Raw genomic sequence first — 15971 nt, forward strand, 5'->3', positions numbered from 1 at the left:
AAAAACAGCCTCCCCCTGAGTTCCCTGTTAAGACACAATTACTGTCTGGAGCTTGTATTTTGCAAAAATAGGTCTATTCCTAGTTTCCTGTTAACATACAGTTACTGTCTGGGGCTTTTGTGTGTGTATGTGTCTGTCCATCCTTTAAAACTATACGTTAGACACAAAGAAGTATTCAGGTGGAATAAACCTTTAAACCTATAAAAAGACAGAAATCAGTATTTGGGTGGAATAAACCTTTATACCTATAACAAGTTAGATAAACAGCAGTACTTTGTGCAAAACTCACAAAAAAGTCCCTCTCTAGAGCCAGTGTTTGCTTTGTCTGTTCTGGGCTACTGTAGACACATTCTGTGGAAGAGGACCCCCTCCCTGTGTAGATATAAAGGGCTCTTTCTAAAGTAACCAAAACACTATTCTTATTTTCAGGTGATTACACACTAATTAAAACATACTCATGACTATTGTATTCCAATTCTGCCAATAGATCCCCCTAAATCTTACACACTGGTCCTTTAATGTGCAAACAATGTTTTAATTCCACAATTTAAGCCTATTCAAGCATGACAGATTTGTTCTTCATAAACACAAACAGGTGGCAGTCGAACAGAAATGGTGTGTTGATGCCATTTTTTGTGAGGCAACAACAGAACTTTCAATCAACCATAGAAGCAGGATGCTGTTTATTATGTGTGGATAACTAATAAAGTCCACGTCTAGCCTCCAAGTGTAACACAGAACACATATTCATGTATGAATCACTTTTAGCCAAATGAGAATTAAAACAAGCTGTTAGCGCTCACTTACTAATGGGAAAAATAAAAATATATAAACAAAACATATCGCCCTGGGTTTCCACTGCGCTGGTTAACGGCCCAAATGACCCATACAGTAAGGACATATTTTCATATTTTATCAATTTGGTTCCTTAAAACACAACTGTTTTATTTTATTTTTTTCAGAATGGGCACTGCCCCTAATTCATTCCTAATTGTCTCTCAACCTCCATTAGAGACTCCTCTGGAGGTCAACAAATATCAGAGATGTATTATTTCCATGACACGCCTCCCCCCCCCCCCCCCCCCCCCCCCCACCTCTCTCTCTCTCTCTCTGTTGATTCGGACCATCTTACTCAAGTTTTGTGTGGAAACAGAATCTAGACACCAAAAGTAAATGGGAACAAATGCTCCACTTAGTGCACTCTTCTATGAGCATGCAATAATTTATTTCAACATAAAATTTGATTAAAAATGTATTACACCAATTTATAATTAGAAAAAATGCCTCCTACTGCAAGTAGCAGATACAGCACATGCTGGGGAAAGGTACCCAACTGACTGTTGGCCTAGAACATTTTTAATGTTGCAAATTGCTTAAATGGAATAATTAATTTTAACACAATGTGACAAAGTGGGCAAAAACACGCCAGTTGTCACCATTTTCACCATCACTGCCATATTGTTTACTAATATCACCATGCGTGTTAATTGTTTGTTTTAGCCATAGTTCCATCATGAATCTGTAACTTGCAGACACATACTATCCCAGGTTTGTTTGGGGTTTGCATTATGTTTGGTTACAGTTTACATGCTATCAACATGTTTGGTTAAAATAAAACAGACAAGTATTAAGTTCAGTTACTGTTTATTGGTTTAGGTCTGCGTTCCATTAGTTAATCATTTTCTTTCTTACTTACCACACTCACCATGTGTTACAGAGACTAAATGAGACGGTGCCTAACCACTTCCTGTATTTATACACTGGATGACATCACCAGTGATGTCACCGGGTTAGACCAAGTATAGGGGGATTTATTTTACTTAGTTAAATGTTTGGTTTATCATCTATATGATTCTTTCTTGTTTTGGCTCATGTTGAGGTTTATGCTGTGGATGTGTTTTGTGTAAACAATGTTGACTGATACAAGTAGCACTGTTATACGGGAAATATAAGGGAAAGGACCCCCCTGCAATAAATGTGGTTCTGCCTGGTAGATTGGAGGGTCTATTTAAGGGGAGAGATGTAGGTTCAGGGGGAGCAGAAGTTAGTGGATGATAGTGTAGCTGAATACACATGATCATGCCTTAGTTTGCTTTATCCTGAGTTGAGCCAGTTAAATTTAATTTGCTTGTATTCATTTCATCTTTTGGGACACCTTTTTTTTGTTACACTGGACTGAATAAATTGGTTTTTACTCATTCAACAAGAGTCTGAGTCTACCTCCTACCACCTTCCTAGCCATTCTGGCCAGGCTTCCTCATACACAATTATTCACAACCCATCTACAGTGATTTTGGCATTCCCCATGACAATGGTTTTCAAAGTGGGGTCCGGGGACCACCAGGGATCCTTGAAGGGGCTTAGGGGGGCCTCAGCAAAAAGGAGAATCATTTATTTTCACTATAATTCCATCCATAAGTAACGCAGTGGCAGAATATATGACTATTTTGGTCATGAGTTTCATACACTTTCTGTAATAAAACATCTAAAACCAAAAATCTTACCAGATGGGGGACCCTGTGACTAAATCTTATCAAATTAGGGTCTAATTTGTGTCAGTTTAAGGGTCCTAGCTTTCACTACTCTGACCACTATAGTTTTATTATTTTGAAATAGACACATGCTGCACCTGAATGTGAAGGCTGGATTTAAGAAGCAGCCAACTGAACTGTATCAAGGTTGAGAAAATTAGGCGATTTGTAATGACAAAATATTCCATACATTTCGGAAAACCCCCATAACAGAATTATCAATGTTTTATCTTAATTTGCCTATATTATTTATTTAACTAATTACTTGTCTGTTCATGTATAATAATAAATCAAATTTGGGGAAACAAAAACTGCTTCCCTATTAGCTTTAGCTGCATAGCTTTTATGGTTGTGTCAACTATCTTTGCTTTGTAATTATATTTTTTATATCCAAATACTTGCGCAGAAACTCCCATAAAGCACCTGCCTCGTTACAAGCTGCTTCCTAACTTTTTCTTTTTTCTTTTTTTATTTTTATAATGAATATGGCTATTGTCGTGGTGCCTGCCTCCCCGATTCTTTCCGGTCGCGTCTTTCCCCTCCTTTTCCATGTATTATTCAAGTTGCGACCAAAGAGCTTTGCCGGTTGAGACTGAGTGCTTGTTGACGTCAGCAAACTTACTGAGCAGCTGTAGAGGCGAGCGGAGGAGGAGGAGGAGAGGGCGACAGACTGCTGGATGTGGAGCTCGGACTGTGGAGCGCAGAGGACCGGGAGCTTTTTTTTTTTCCTACGGGGACTGCTTGGACTTCTTCTTTGCTCCGGTGTAAGTAAAGGCGGTTCTCTTCTTCCTCTCTCTATCAGAGCTGATATTTCCTTTCGCTGCTCCGACTTAGCGGTCGAGTTTTGTCGGCTGCTGGCAACAATCTTTTGTTTGTTGGTGCATACTTTCGCTTCTGGGATGTTGCCTGCCGTTAAAAAACTCGAAGTTGACATTGTTGCTGCTGGCTGTTTTGAACATGTTTTCATACCTTCCCTTTTTTTTGTTTAATATCCCAGAATAGGCTCCAGTTGTCTGAATCATATTCACCCCTCTAACGGGAAACTTTGTTGCGCAAGTCCGTGCAAGGTGGACTCTGTGGTTATGTCGAGTTGTAGCTTGCTCGACAATGTTTTACTTTTTTCCCAGCTGTCACTTTTATTGAAAAACACGTTGAATTTCTGTATGTCACCTCCTCATTCGGACCCTATTAATGCTTGTTGTCAGTTAGCCTTTTCGTGGCAAACCGACAGCTGACGGTGTCATTTGCATTTGCGGTGACATTTTCTGTTATTGTAATAATGGATTAAGGCTACATTGAGAAACAATAAGACGTTTTATACTTCTTACACCGTCTGTAGCTAAATATAAACGAGAATGCGCGTCTTCTGTTAAGCTGCTGTAGTTCAAAAAACATCTGTTCTTAAGAAAATGATCAAATATAAAACATATTCTCAGGTAGTATTTCAGAGTTTAGCTCATATATTTGCTGACAGTGTATAGATAGCCTCTATATAGAGGATGCATGTGTGTTATAGAAGACTTGGGATGTTGCTTCGCTTGAAGTCTTTTCACAGGGATGAGAGGCATATTGACATGAGTGACTCTCAACCTTCAAAATGAACAATGATATATTTAATGACATTTTCATTTCATCCTTACTTATCAGATATTCTGCCTACATTGTTTTCAGCTGAGAACTTGGCATTCAACATGATGATAGCTTTGTAAATTGTCTGCCATTGTGTGCTGTGAGATATTAATAACTTCAATAATGAATACACCCAGTATTTTGAGGATAGATCTGCGTGCGTAGTTCCTCTGGTGTCTATTTCACAGTTCTCATTTCATGGCTGAAGAGTCACCATTTTCTATGGTTGTGAAATACAGGTTTTTAGAGACTTGTTGAAGTCAGCAATAATGATTGTTTCACAAATGTACATTTGTTCTCTAGTCTGCATTTTAACAGGTTGGTGGTGTTTTTCAGCCACTGGTAGCAGTAATTGATTAGCTGCTCTCCAAGTGGCTCATATTAAATGCTGTGAAAATCAGCATGAATTAGCCTTGCGGCTTCTACAAATTGCAATTCAGGACAACAGCTTTTCAGGTTCCCACCGGTCTGACAGGACTAGAACAAGGTGGCCATGGAGAGCTGATTTCAAACAGAGTTAAATAAAGGTCATATAAATTAAATGACAGTCTTATTCAGCCTGAACAGTCTTGGCACTCAGTGTGTTGCCACCCTGTGTTTTATTATATTGGATGAGCCTTTTTTCTCACCTCAAAGCTGTAAAGAGTGTTGTTGAAATATTGCAGAGCGATATTGTTTTTCGTAAACAGGTCTGCTGTCGTTTGTGTCCAAATGCCATCAACCCAATTGCATTTGAAATTACTTTTCGGTTCACTGTGGAGACAAATATTGCCACGGATTCAAAACATGGGATGTTGGTGTTGTTGCAAAGCTGCACAAGTAGTAAAACATCTCCTGTGAAATCCCTGTAATTCATCATTGTTTGACGATATAATGAACACAAACAATACAGATTGAAGTTAAATAAAACACATTTTGTTGAAATACCGTAGCAGTGGAGTACACACAGATGCATAAGGACACATTTTTAGTTCATCTCCGGTCCCTCTAGCTTCTTGATGATGGTTAACCTTTTGAACCTTTTGATTGTTTTTTCCTTGGGCTTCACTTCACTTCCCTTTAGACATGTAGTGATTATGTTTGGCATAGTTACTACATGTCTTAGGCATGACATTACAGCTGATGGTGAATACTGATATGTAAATGGATGAAGTGTCAATGTTCAAGAGATAGAAGAACCACTTTTAATGGGCATTCTGTGCCTTATAATTGTCTAAACATATTGACAACATACAAAAACACAACAACCAAAAAAAAAAGGATGTCTTCATGGATTTTGTCATTCTTGTTGTTTTTATTTTTATACGCTTTGAATGATGTATAATGTTGTCATCAAGTTTGCTTTTTTTTGGCTGTATGTCTTTACATTTTGGTCAAGCTGCACCATGGAGAGCTGTGCTGCATTTCCTGCCAGCAGCACCTCATTGTATTGTAATCACGAATGTACAATTAAGAAGAGTGTAAATTAGCTTATTATGAAGTTATATAAGATCAGTTAAAAACATCTTTTTTACAGGATTGCATAGAAGATTTATGGATCAGTGGATATCAGAACTAGTATTTGAAAGAGTAGGAGAGGAAGTTGTGATTTAATAGTATGTGTGTTGAGATTTGACCAAATTATGACTCAGAGAAGAGTGCAGGTTTAGAGGGGTCGGTTACGTCACTACACTCATCACTGGCTCCCGAGTAGTCAGACACTGGCTTTAAGTAATCAGACAGATGGTGACATTTCTCGATATTAATGTAGTTACTACTGTAGATGACGTTTTAAACAGTCACCTCATTCATTAAATATTGATTTCATTTATTAAATTGCTGTGATGTAGCGCCTCTGCTTGTTTTCCCTAAAGACTAATAATGTAATTCATAGAAGTGTAATAATTTCTTCTGATGCTAGCAGAGGTGCTTTTTATTTCATTTTGTTCCATAAGACATTGTAGATAAATGTGACAGTTTATTGTGTTCTGTTATTAATTTGTAATTGATGTTTGGTTTGCAAAGTGAACAAGAAATTTTGGTATTTTTGACACAGAAGTTCACATTTATTCACATGTTTTGCTTAGAAGTGGCCTAACAAAAGCATTTTTGATTTTCAGAACAAATGTGTATGGCTGCAACAATTGAATTCTATCAATTGTATTGATATGTGATGAATGTACAGACTTATGGGTGTAGTCAGCTTGCACTGATCCCTGCCTCCATGTGTCAGTATGTCTCTAAGGGCGTTTTCAAACCTATAGTTTGTTTGGTCTTGTCCAAACCAGTGAATGATTGGGTAAACTTTGGTTTCTTTTCACAAAGAAAAAATTCCAGCGAACCAAAACGCATCACTAAAAGCCAGCTGAGAACGTTCACTCGGCTCATTGGTTAGTTGTGTCTGGGGCGGGAGCAAGGACGTAAACACAGGAAGGAGGACCTGATATAAGTTCCTTTAGCCAAATATAACGTTCTTCATTGTGCAAGTCCAGTCCGCAAATGGACTGCTCCAGAATACGTTTAGGATTGGACGCTTCCTCAAAGGATCTCGGAAAACAATTGTATTAGTCCGCACCCAAGTATGATTGATGTGTTCAGAGCTACCCAAACACCACACCATTCATACCACTCACACCATTCACACCAAGGGGGAAAACAACACGAGAGTCAACTGGGCTAAACAAGGCAGGTCTGAAAATACCCTTAGACAGTTGATCTTGTAGACTAGTGATAATGTTTACATATTGATTGATCACATCTGAGAAAGGACTATCTCGGCACATTAGGTAGATAGTTAAGAAAATCAGCGTATTGCTACTGTTATGTTGACAGCACTCGTGTTTACCACTCCCTGCCTGGCTTCAGAAGGTTCAGCAACCGCTTCATCTATCAGCGCACGATCACACAGTGACTGATATCATCATTACTATGAGCCCATGCTCCCCATTCCTCACTGTCACCAGAAACTCTATTATATCAAGTTCATCTTTCCACCTAGGGCTGTTTGCTGTCAGATTGCTGAAAGTGACTTCAGCCTCATATACAGCCGGAAACATCAAACAGCTTTTCATTCACTATGACTATTGCAGCTGTTACCTCTGGAATGAAAATTGAGCAGGAAGATTACAAGGCTGCTTATGAAAGACTCCATTCTCACATTGCCATTATGTCAAAACAAAATCCTTCTTATAGGTTAAATCCACACCAGTGACTTGCCTAAGTCAAGATAATTGATATTTTTGTCTTGCTTGGCCAAGGTGTTGACTCCCACAAATGTCAAAGCCTTCTGTCTCACCATCTCAGTGATTGAATTAATCCTCTTTGTAATTATTATACATCTCAATTAATCAAGGGCTTTTGCAAATGAGACAGTTGGGGGGATCTTGGGTCTGTGCATGTTACTTCCTGTTTTCTATACTCCTGTTCTGTTTTTTCTGTCTTACTTTTTTCTTGGATGAGGCTAGTAATGTTTCGTTAAATAGAGGCTCCTTTTTAGTACTAATGGAGCTTCTTTGTTCATATTATGTGTCATCCTGGAAGTATATTGAGATTCACAAGAAGAAGAAAAAAAATTAATATAGCTAAAGTCCCAGACACTTGAAAAGGTACGTCCTGCGTTCAGTTCTTTGATGTTTGAGCTGAAAATAACACTTTTGTGCTACTTTTTCCAGCATAAATCATTTTATTACACCCACGTAGCTAACTGAAATGGTAATAATGTATGATGCTTGAAGATTTTTGTGAAATATTACTGTACAGTTGGCTTAGAAAATTGGGCAATGCAGTTTACAGTAATAGCTGTATAAATACATTTAAATATTTTTGTTGAATTTAAATTATTCAGATGTTAATGTTTCACAGGGGTAATTGATAATGTATCAAAATAATGACAAAGCACAAAAGGCCAGATTACTGCATCCCCTTAGCTGGCTGGAGCTGGACCAGTTTTCTATTTGAAGTCACATATTTCACAGAAAGAAGACATTGAGATTGTTAGTACTGGTATAATTATTTCTCTCTAATACTAGATTTTAAAAAATGAACCTGCTTCTACAAAGTTGCACAAGGAATTTGTTCTAAAAACAATGCAAGTGGTAAAAATAACATCGTTTGAAGAATCATAGCATAAAGCTGGGCAGACACTGTACAGCTTAAGCAACACATCCTCAACAATGAAGTATAGGTCTAAAATTCAGGCCAGCAAAAACAACCTATAGCTATGTTTACACCATGTAGCGGCCATAGTAATGCACTTCCAAAACTGTCACAAATCACAGTTAAAAAATAATGATGTTTTATGGCATGACAACGCTGTGGTTACGGTCTGGTTAGGTTTAGGCACAAAAACCATTTGTTTAGGCTTAGGGAAAGATCATGGTTTGGGTTAAAATGATCACTTTAAACATGTTTTATACTTCCATAAAGTTACGCAACCTTCATTGTCATGGCAATGGTAAACACCACAATATTACGGTTTTTAAAAAAATGTCCTGACTGTCCCCGCAAACAGTGTCTTCTGCAGCAAAATACACCATCTATCTAGCCATTCACCCAACCTGCCTCCTAAACCAGGCAAAATCACCTTATCAAGTCACCTTATATTGATGTCATCTGAACTATGTCACTTTCCCAAGACATAATTACTACGGCCACTAGATGGCGTAAACATAACTATAGGTTGTTTTTGCCGGACTGAATTATAGACCTATACTTTTGTTTTTTCTTGTGAGGACGGGTGCATGAAGCTGTATTTTATCCCTGAATTGATTGCCCCCTGACTAATTTTACAATTGGTCCAAAGTTCAGCCAGATTGGTTGTTGTTTGATGTGCAGTTTGAGGTGGGTCACAACACCTGATTAATTGCCTGGTATAAAAAAAAAAAACCTCATTAAGATTGATGATTTGTACCTTGTCCCTTGCAAATACAGTTATATATAAGAGGGAAAATATTACCCTGGAACCCTGTACAGTGTGGTTTTTTTCAGTTTAACACTGGCCTGGCTTTCTCAGTACTGGTACTGAATAAATTATTGAAACCGCAGCTTTGTAACTATGAAAAGGCCCACTTATCTCAGAAGTGTGTTTTGTGTATTATTCCTTTAGGTGGATGCAGAAGTTGAAACTAGAAGGCTGTTTTAACATTCATCTCCTGAAGGTGGAAATTCTCTCTTTGCTCACCTTAAGTCTGAGTTTAACATGTTGGTTTTACAATGGGGGAGAAGATGTAGATGCAGTTTTTATCTAGGTAATTAGAATAATAGAGATTTTTGTGAAAAAAACATGTTATTATTATTCATAGCAGAGTATTTTAATATGTTTTAAAACATGTCTGGAGGAGATTTTTAAAGAGGTGTGCAGAAGTCATAACGTAATAGAATCATGCCCAATAACAGAAAGTGGGTCTACATGAAATATACCTCAAACCAAAAACAACATTAAAAGACCTTGTATCATGGACATTTACATGTCCAGACAGACTGTTTATAGCAGTTGGACCTGCTCCCTCAAAAAGCCATATGAGTCAAGGGTAAATAAATCTGCCAACTCTGTGAACGAAACGAGGTGCTGGTCTTAATGAAACTTTCAGCTTGATAAATGAACCATCTTATTGGCCTTGCTCCCTGGATACCACATTACAAACCAGAATGGAAATGGGTTTTCTGTAAAAAACTTACCATAGTTGTGCCTTGAGGTGTCTCTACATGATCAGCATTTATTGCCTCAGACACTGCAGTCTTAACAACTTGCCATGCAATAGTTTTTCCTCCCAAGATAATGGAAAGTTTTTAGTGTTATGATCTAGTGAGGTTTACGCACACACAGGATGAGAATATGCATTTCTTCACAGTGCCAGCTAATACAATATGAAGCTTCAGTCTGATTGGTAGTACTTGGAAATGTCAGCTGCAAATGTGGTCAAAGTTAAGGGTGCTGACAATAACGGTAGGCAGCAGAAAACAGTAGCTCAGTCAGTGCAGATCTGTTTCGCCTCTGATAATGTGTTGGAACCTTCACATGTGCTTCATAAATTATACCTTCTCCTGTGTGGATTCAGTGTGAAATTTATTTCCATTGCATTTAACAAAGCTGTTAATTACACACGCTGAACTTCTGTAATCTCATCAGAGTAGTCTGCTAATCACAGACTGATGCAAAGTTACATTAATTTAAGTTTGAAAAGTAATCTAAGAATGCTTATTTAACACACTGCATGCTTTAACCTTACAGTAATCTTTAAATAATAGTTTTTTCATTTGTAAAATGTTAAAGCATTGCCTCCAGTGTTTCCCTTAGGTTGACTGCTTTGGGGTGGTGGGAGGATGGATGCGCTCAGAAAAACTTGAGAGAGACTCAGCAGTCAGACATTTCTCCATTCTCTGTTTCTCTGTTTAGCGTTGTCAAGTTAGGCTAACCCATTATTGCCAACTTTGGAGCTAACCCCCAGGTGGGGAAACGACACACATCACTTTTCTTTGTCTAGACAAGCTGCAGCATTTGTTAACTGATACACTGTAGCGTATACTGAACATTTACTGCCAGATTGACAACTTACTGCTAACCAATTCCTGTGCTCTGCTCACATTCATCCATCACTTTTCTGCCGCTTGCACTCGTTCAACTACTCACTCACTACACACACACACATTACACACTGCTCTATTCCTTAAAAGGAGCTATGCTACCAAGAGTTTCCCAGGCAACAACAAAGATGTTGACTCACGTTCTGGAACAACGCTGCACAAAGGCCCCCAAACGCTATTGATTTCTGAATGAATGGATATTTGGCGTTATTTTTGGCATTAAAAATATATATTTTTGGCCTGGCGGGGGTTCTCATTGGCCTGGCAGCCTGCCAGGCCTGTACAATTATAGGGGAAACACTAGCCTCTGTGTAGGGTTGGCTTGTTGCCAAACACTTGGGATTTTCTGTAATTCCCAATGATGTAGTAGAGCTTTTGTAAACTGTGCTCAGTGACACTAGAAATCACTTTCCATATATTGTATTGTTGCTTTCTGCTAGTGGAGGAAAAAAGGCGGTAAACATCATCATGTTGAAGCCTCACAAGATTAACCAAAGAAAACATTTTCAGCTCAGTCAGCCACAATGTACACAAGTTGAAACATAAATGTCAAATGAACAGTTACAAAACAAGAAATGAATCCTATTGTGGTAGCAACAGTCCAGTTGCCTGTATAGCACTCCTGCATGTTTATGGAATCTAGAGCTGCAACGATTAGTCGGTTAATTGATAGTTGCCAACTATTAAATTAATAGCCAATTATTCTGATAGTCAATTAATCGTTTTGAGTCATTCTTTGGAAACATTTTCTGGTTCCAGCTTTTCAAATGTGAATATTTTCTGGTTTCTTTAGTCTATAACATGTGAAATATAGTTGAGCTTGAAGGTTCATTATTGACTTCCAAAATAGTAGTTTGACCAAAAAAAACAAACAAAAAAAAAAATTATTTTGGCTCTTTTGGCCAAATGATAACAACTGAACCATTTCCATGACAAAAATTTCCAGGGAGTGGAGCTTGTGCCAAGACCTTTTTGTCAAATTGTCCAGCAGATCCTTTCTTGATTACTCTATATATCAGTAGATGTTGATTAAGATGATGGATTAAAGTGGATACATAGCAAACTATTGAATAATTTCATGATTAAAATTAAATGTCTGTTGTGTCCACCACAAGTTCCAAACTGACTTCTTAAAATAGCTTTTGTCCTGACCAATAGTCCAAAACCCAAACATATTCAAGTTACATTGATATTAAACAGATCAGCAGTAAAATCTCACTATTGAGATACCTTGTGCTTGAAAAATTATGAAAATGATTACACCATCATTCGAATTGTTGCTGCTTTATTTTTTGATTAAATTTGTTCCAACTCTGAACCTTTCAAACATGTCACTTGAAAGTAATTTCAGCAATATTTGAGTTGTGTACAGTTGAAAGTACAACGTGAGTACAGTATCTTATCGTAGCCCTTTAAAGGGGACCTGTTAAGCTCATTTCCAGCTCTATACTTGTATTCTGGGATTCCACTATAGTAGCTTTGCATGGTTCACAGTTAAAAAAAACTTGTTATTTATCTTATACTGGCCCTTTATGCAGCCCCTCAGCTCAGCCTCTGTCTCAAACATGCAGTCTTAGCTTAGAGTCGTGTTAAATCACTGCTGATGAAAACCCAACATTTCCTGCTTCATTTTAAAAGCTTTTAAATGACTCAATAACAGTAGACTTTTATTGTAAAGAATTTACAAGAAATGAAACGTGTTACTCACAGAAGTAGCTATGATAGCAGTGCTAAAAACCGGTCGAAATGACAACATATGGAGATATTTGGAGCTATTTGTTCAGCAGATTAGTTAGAAATAATGCAGTGAGGAATAGTACAAGCAGAAACAGCCACAGTGATGATGATGTTTGAAGAGCTGCAGACGACCAGCACACCTCCAACAGGTAAACAACTTATTTTACTTTGCTGTGCTGTGTAATGGAAAAACACTCAGAGTGTGACTACCCCCAAAAAACAATGAAAAAACACCATAATGTTGGCAGAGCAGAGCAGTGAACTCATGCAGTGTGTGTGGAGCAGATGATACCTCATTATTTGACACTTTGGCCACATTTAATATGAACATCTGACATTGTAACATCATATATATGACTGAAAATAAGGAAAAGCATAATAGGTCCCCTTGAAACATCAGTTGCTAAGACAGACTAAGAAAAGGTGAGCAAATACAAAAGGTGCCTTTGTATTCACAACCATCTGTTGCCCATTGTTATTTGCAGGAAATGTCTGTCACTGTCTCCAGGGTAGGTCGGATTGATCTTGTTAGTAAATCACAACTGAGACAAGGGAAGCCGATGACAGAGGAAAATGAGCAGTCAAACTGATGAGAAAGCTCCCATCAGCCTCATTACATTATTGCTTTCAAACTGTGACTTTAGCCTTCCTCTGATTTGAGGCAAATCACAATTACTGATTTGATTTAATGTGTTCTACATCTTTGGCTCTATGTGCTGTTTCTCTCTCTCTCTCTGTTAAACTTTCTTGCCTTCTTTGTCCCAGTAGTGTATGGCATTTATAAAGTTAAAATGCTGTGGAAATCTGAAATTAGTCATACGGTTTCAGATGTTTGGCTGTTGTTTGCTTTATTCTTTCAGTGTGTCATTTTGCTGTTAATTTTAAAGAGTGTCTGTGTTAACACAGTCTTAATATTTAAAGTTAGTAAGAGGAACCTATGACTTGTAGATGTTTTTGTGTCATTGAGGGGTGGGTCATAGCTGAATGTTAATGAGGTGCTTGTCATAGTTTAGGCATGGATAAGGTTATACATTTTGATTAATGAATGTCTCTCTGCAGTGTAATTTCCTGATGAATGTGTTCCTGCCTTTGTAAGAGATAGGCTAATGGGATGATAAACATAGCTTCTCACAATTTACGTTCATAGCTATCAAAATTTGATAGTGATTGTAACTATAAATAGACACAGCAGACGTGGACTGAATGCTTAATTGGTTTGCCGTTTTGACGTTCTGTATCATTCCTCACACCTTTGTCCTTATCATGACAGCCGGCTTCTAGACACATTCACAGGAGATGACCTTTAATTTACTGCGGAAATCAAAGCTGTTAAGTTCCATTTTCTGCCCGTCAGTGGTTAAAGATATTTCAAAAATCCACATTCACAGGGTGATGGATATTGTTTGGAGTAAATTTGTATTCTTACAGCTCTGTGCTTGATCAAGAACCCTGTGCAAGTTTATTTGACTTATGGCTTACACATATTGTAGTGCAGAATAAACCATCCACTCAGATATAAAAGCCTCACTTAACTCTTTCACTTTGCTCAAGCATTCAATGAAAACACTTGCCGGCTAAACTAAAATGCACTACTGAATAAGTCATTGATAAACACATTTAAAATAAAAGGGCTATTGGAAGTCCATTGAGAAATAAAGGTACATAAAAAATAGTTGAAGTTTAATTAGAAGTAGAGCTGCAACCATTAGTCAGTTAATCGATTAGTTGCCAACTATTGAATTAATCACCAACTATTTTGGATTTTGGATCATTTGGAGTCATGTTTTAAGAAAAAAATGTGCAAATTCTCTGATTCCAGTTTCTCAAATGTGAATATTTTCTGGTTTAGTGTTATATATATTGTGAACTAAATATCTTTGGGTTGTGGACTTTTGGTCGGGCCAAAAGAAGACATTTGAGGACGTCCCAGTGGGCTTCGGGAAACAGTGATCGACCAGTTTAAGGACCAAACAACTACTCAATTAGTCAAGAAAAAACGACAGAATAATTGATAATGAAAATAATGGTTAGTAGCAGCTCTAATTAGACAGTGATCTTTTGCCTCCGTTTTCATCATCTTTATCAAACTCCCATAATACGTGTAGCCAGAGAGACACACAGGACAAGCTGCCACTTCACCATAAGAATAAAGTGCCACATGCATACAATACATATAGGAAGTATAACAGTCTCCCATCTATTTAACTTTCATGGCTTTTGCATATAGGATGAAACCAGGGCTGGAGAGACTACTCAAATGTCCTGCCCAATTAAAAGTACTGTTACATGGCTTAAATATCTAAATAATACTTGCATAAAAGTAAAATTACTGTCTTTAAATACTGGGGATATCCCAATCAGTTTTTCTGGCTCAAATCCTTATCTGAGTCCTTTGATATTCCGAGTCTGATCTGATATTTATATTTACATAGCAGAAGAAGATATTCAATGTTGATTTCATATGTATCGGGCACATTGAAATAAACAGAACGTGACTCCCGAAGTTGACATCCACTAAAGAGAAGACGTATGTATCACTCTGTTGGAGTCGTTGGAACAAAAGGTTCCAGAGGCATTACAGAGTGGATGTTCTTACCTGACAAATGATCTTTGGTGGAGCACAGACACCGGCTGCAGAGAGCACACAAACCTGACAACAGCCAAGTTTTGACCTGCCATCAAGTTACTCTAATGTTGATTAGGGTCAGCCGATATGACCTTCTGCCACTGACGTTCGTCATTTTAACCGGCGAAAGCGACGGTCAGCGCCAGCTAAAAATGAGAAGCTGCTGCCTGAATGTCTTGTACACCGCTACTCTTTGCCAGTGAGAGAGAGTTAAGAGTCAGGGTTTAGCGAATCCATGTATTATGCTAAACAGAATGTCAGAATCAGAGCCCCAGTGTTACTAAATCATTTTTCACAATCACACACTCTAATTTTCATTTGCATATACGAGTGAAATACTCGCACTGTAAGTTGTTGTACAGGATAGCACAAAGCACAATTAAGTGCAGTAATGAAAGTAACGGCATTTGATAAGCTTCATTTTATCCTTTGAAATAAGTTGGGATCGGCCCGATGGAGTCCTTAGGATCAGCTTGGGACATCGCTGTTAAATACTATTCATCAGATCCCAAAACTATTCAAGTAAATGTAAAAAAAGTAGGTCTATTAAAGACTGTATAACAACCTCTCTGCAGCGGGTTACTGTTCACCAGCAAAATTTTGGTCCTGCATGGAGCCAAGCCAGTCTTCATCCTTATCTGAGTTGTGCCCCCACTTAATGTGATTGGCTCAACATGTGTGGTAATGCAGGCGACTAGACTGCTGACTGTGTTCAGCTTTCAGAAGTCAAATGAAAGAGTTGCATTTCTTCGAGTTTTGTTCCATTGTCTGTTCTCACCTTCATCTAACAGACAACAGCTTCACTGCTTTCTGTTTTCCTTTGTCAAGCTGTTGGAACTGGTTAGAACCAGTTTGAGCTGTAATGCATACCTAACGTTTCCTATTGT

The 15971-nt window shown here is 37.9% G+C and overlaps 1 protein-coding gene across 2 annotated transcripts in view; it reads left to right on the forward strand.

Moving 5' to 3' along the window:
* Positions 1–3098: 3098 nt before the first annotated feature.
* Positions 3099–15971, forward strand: part of gulp1a (GULP PTB domain containing engulfment adaptor 1a) — a 91970-nt gene continuing 79097 nt past the window's right edge. The window contains exon 1 of one of the 2 annotated variants that reach the window (XM_044364901.1): positions 3099–3295. The gene's annotated coding sequence lies outside the window, so the exon portion shown is untranslated. The remainder of the gene's footprint in view (positions 3296–15971) is intronic. The other variant, XM_044364905.1, reaches the window with a different exon arrangement.

This window comes from Thunnus albacares, chromosome 11 (genome assembly GCF_914725855.1).
Source record: "Thunnus albacares chromosome 11, fThuAlb1.1, whole genome shotgun sequence".
Classification (NCBI taxonomy): Eukaryota; Metazoa; Chordata; class Actinopteri; order Scombriformes; family Scombridae; genus Thunnus; species Thunnus albacares.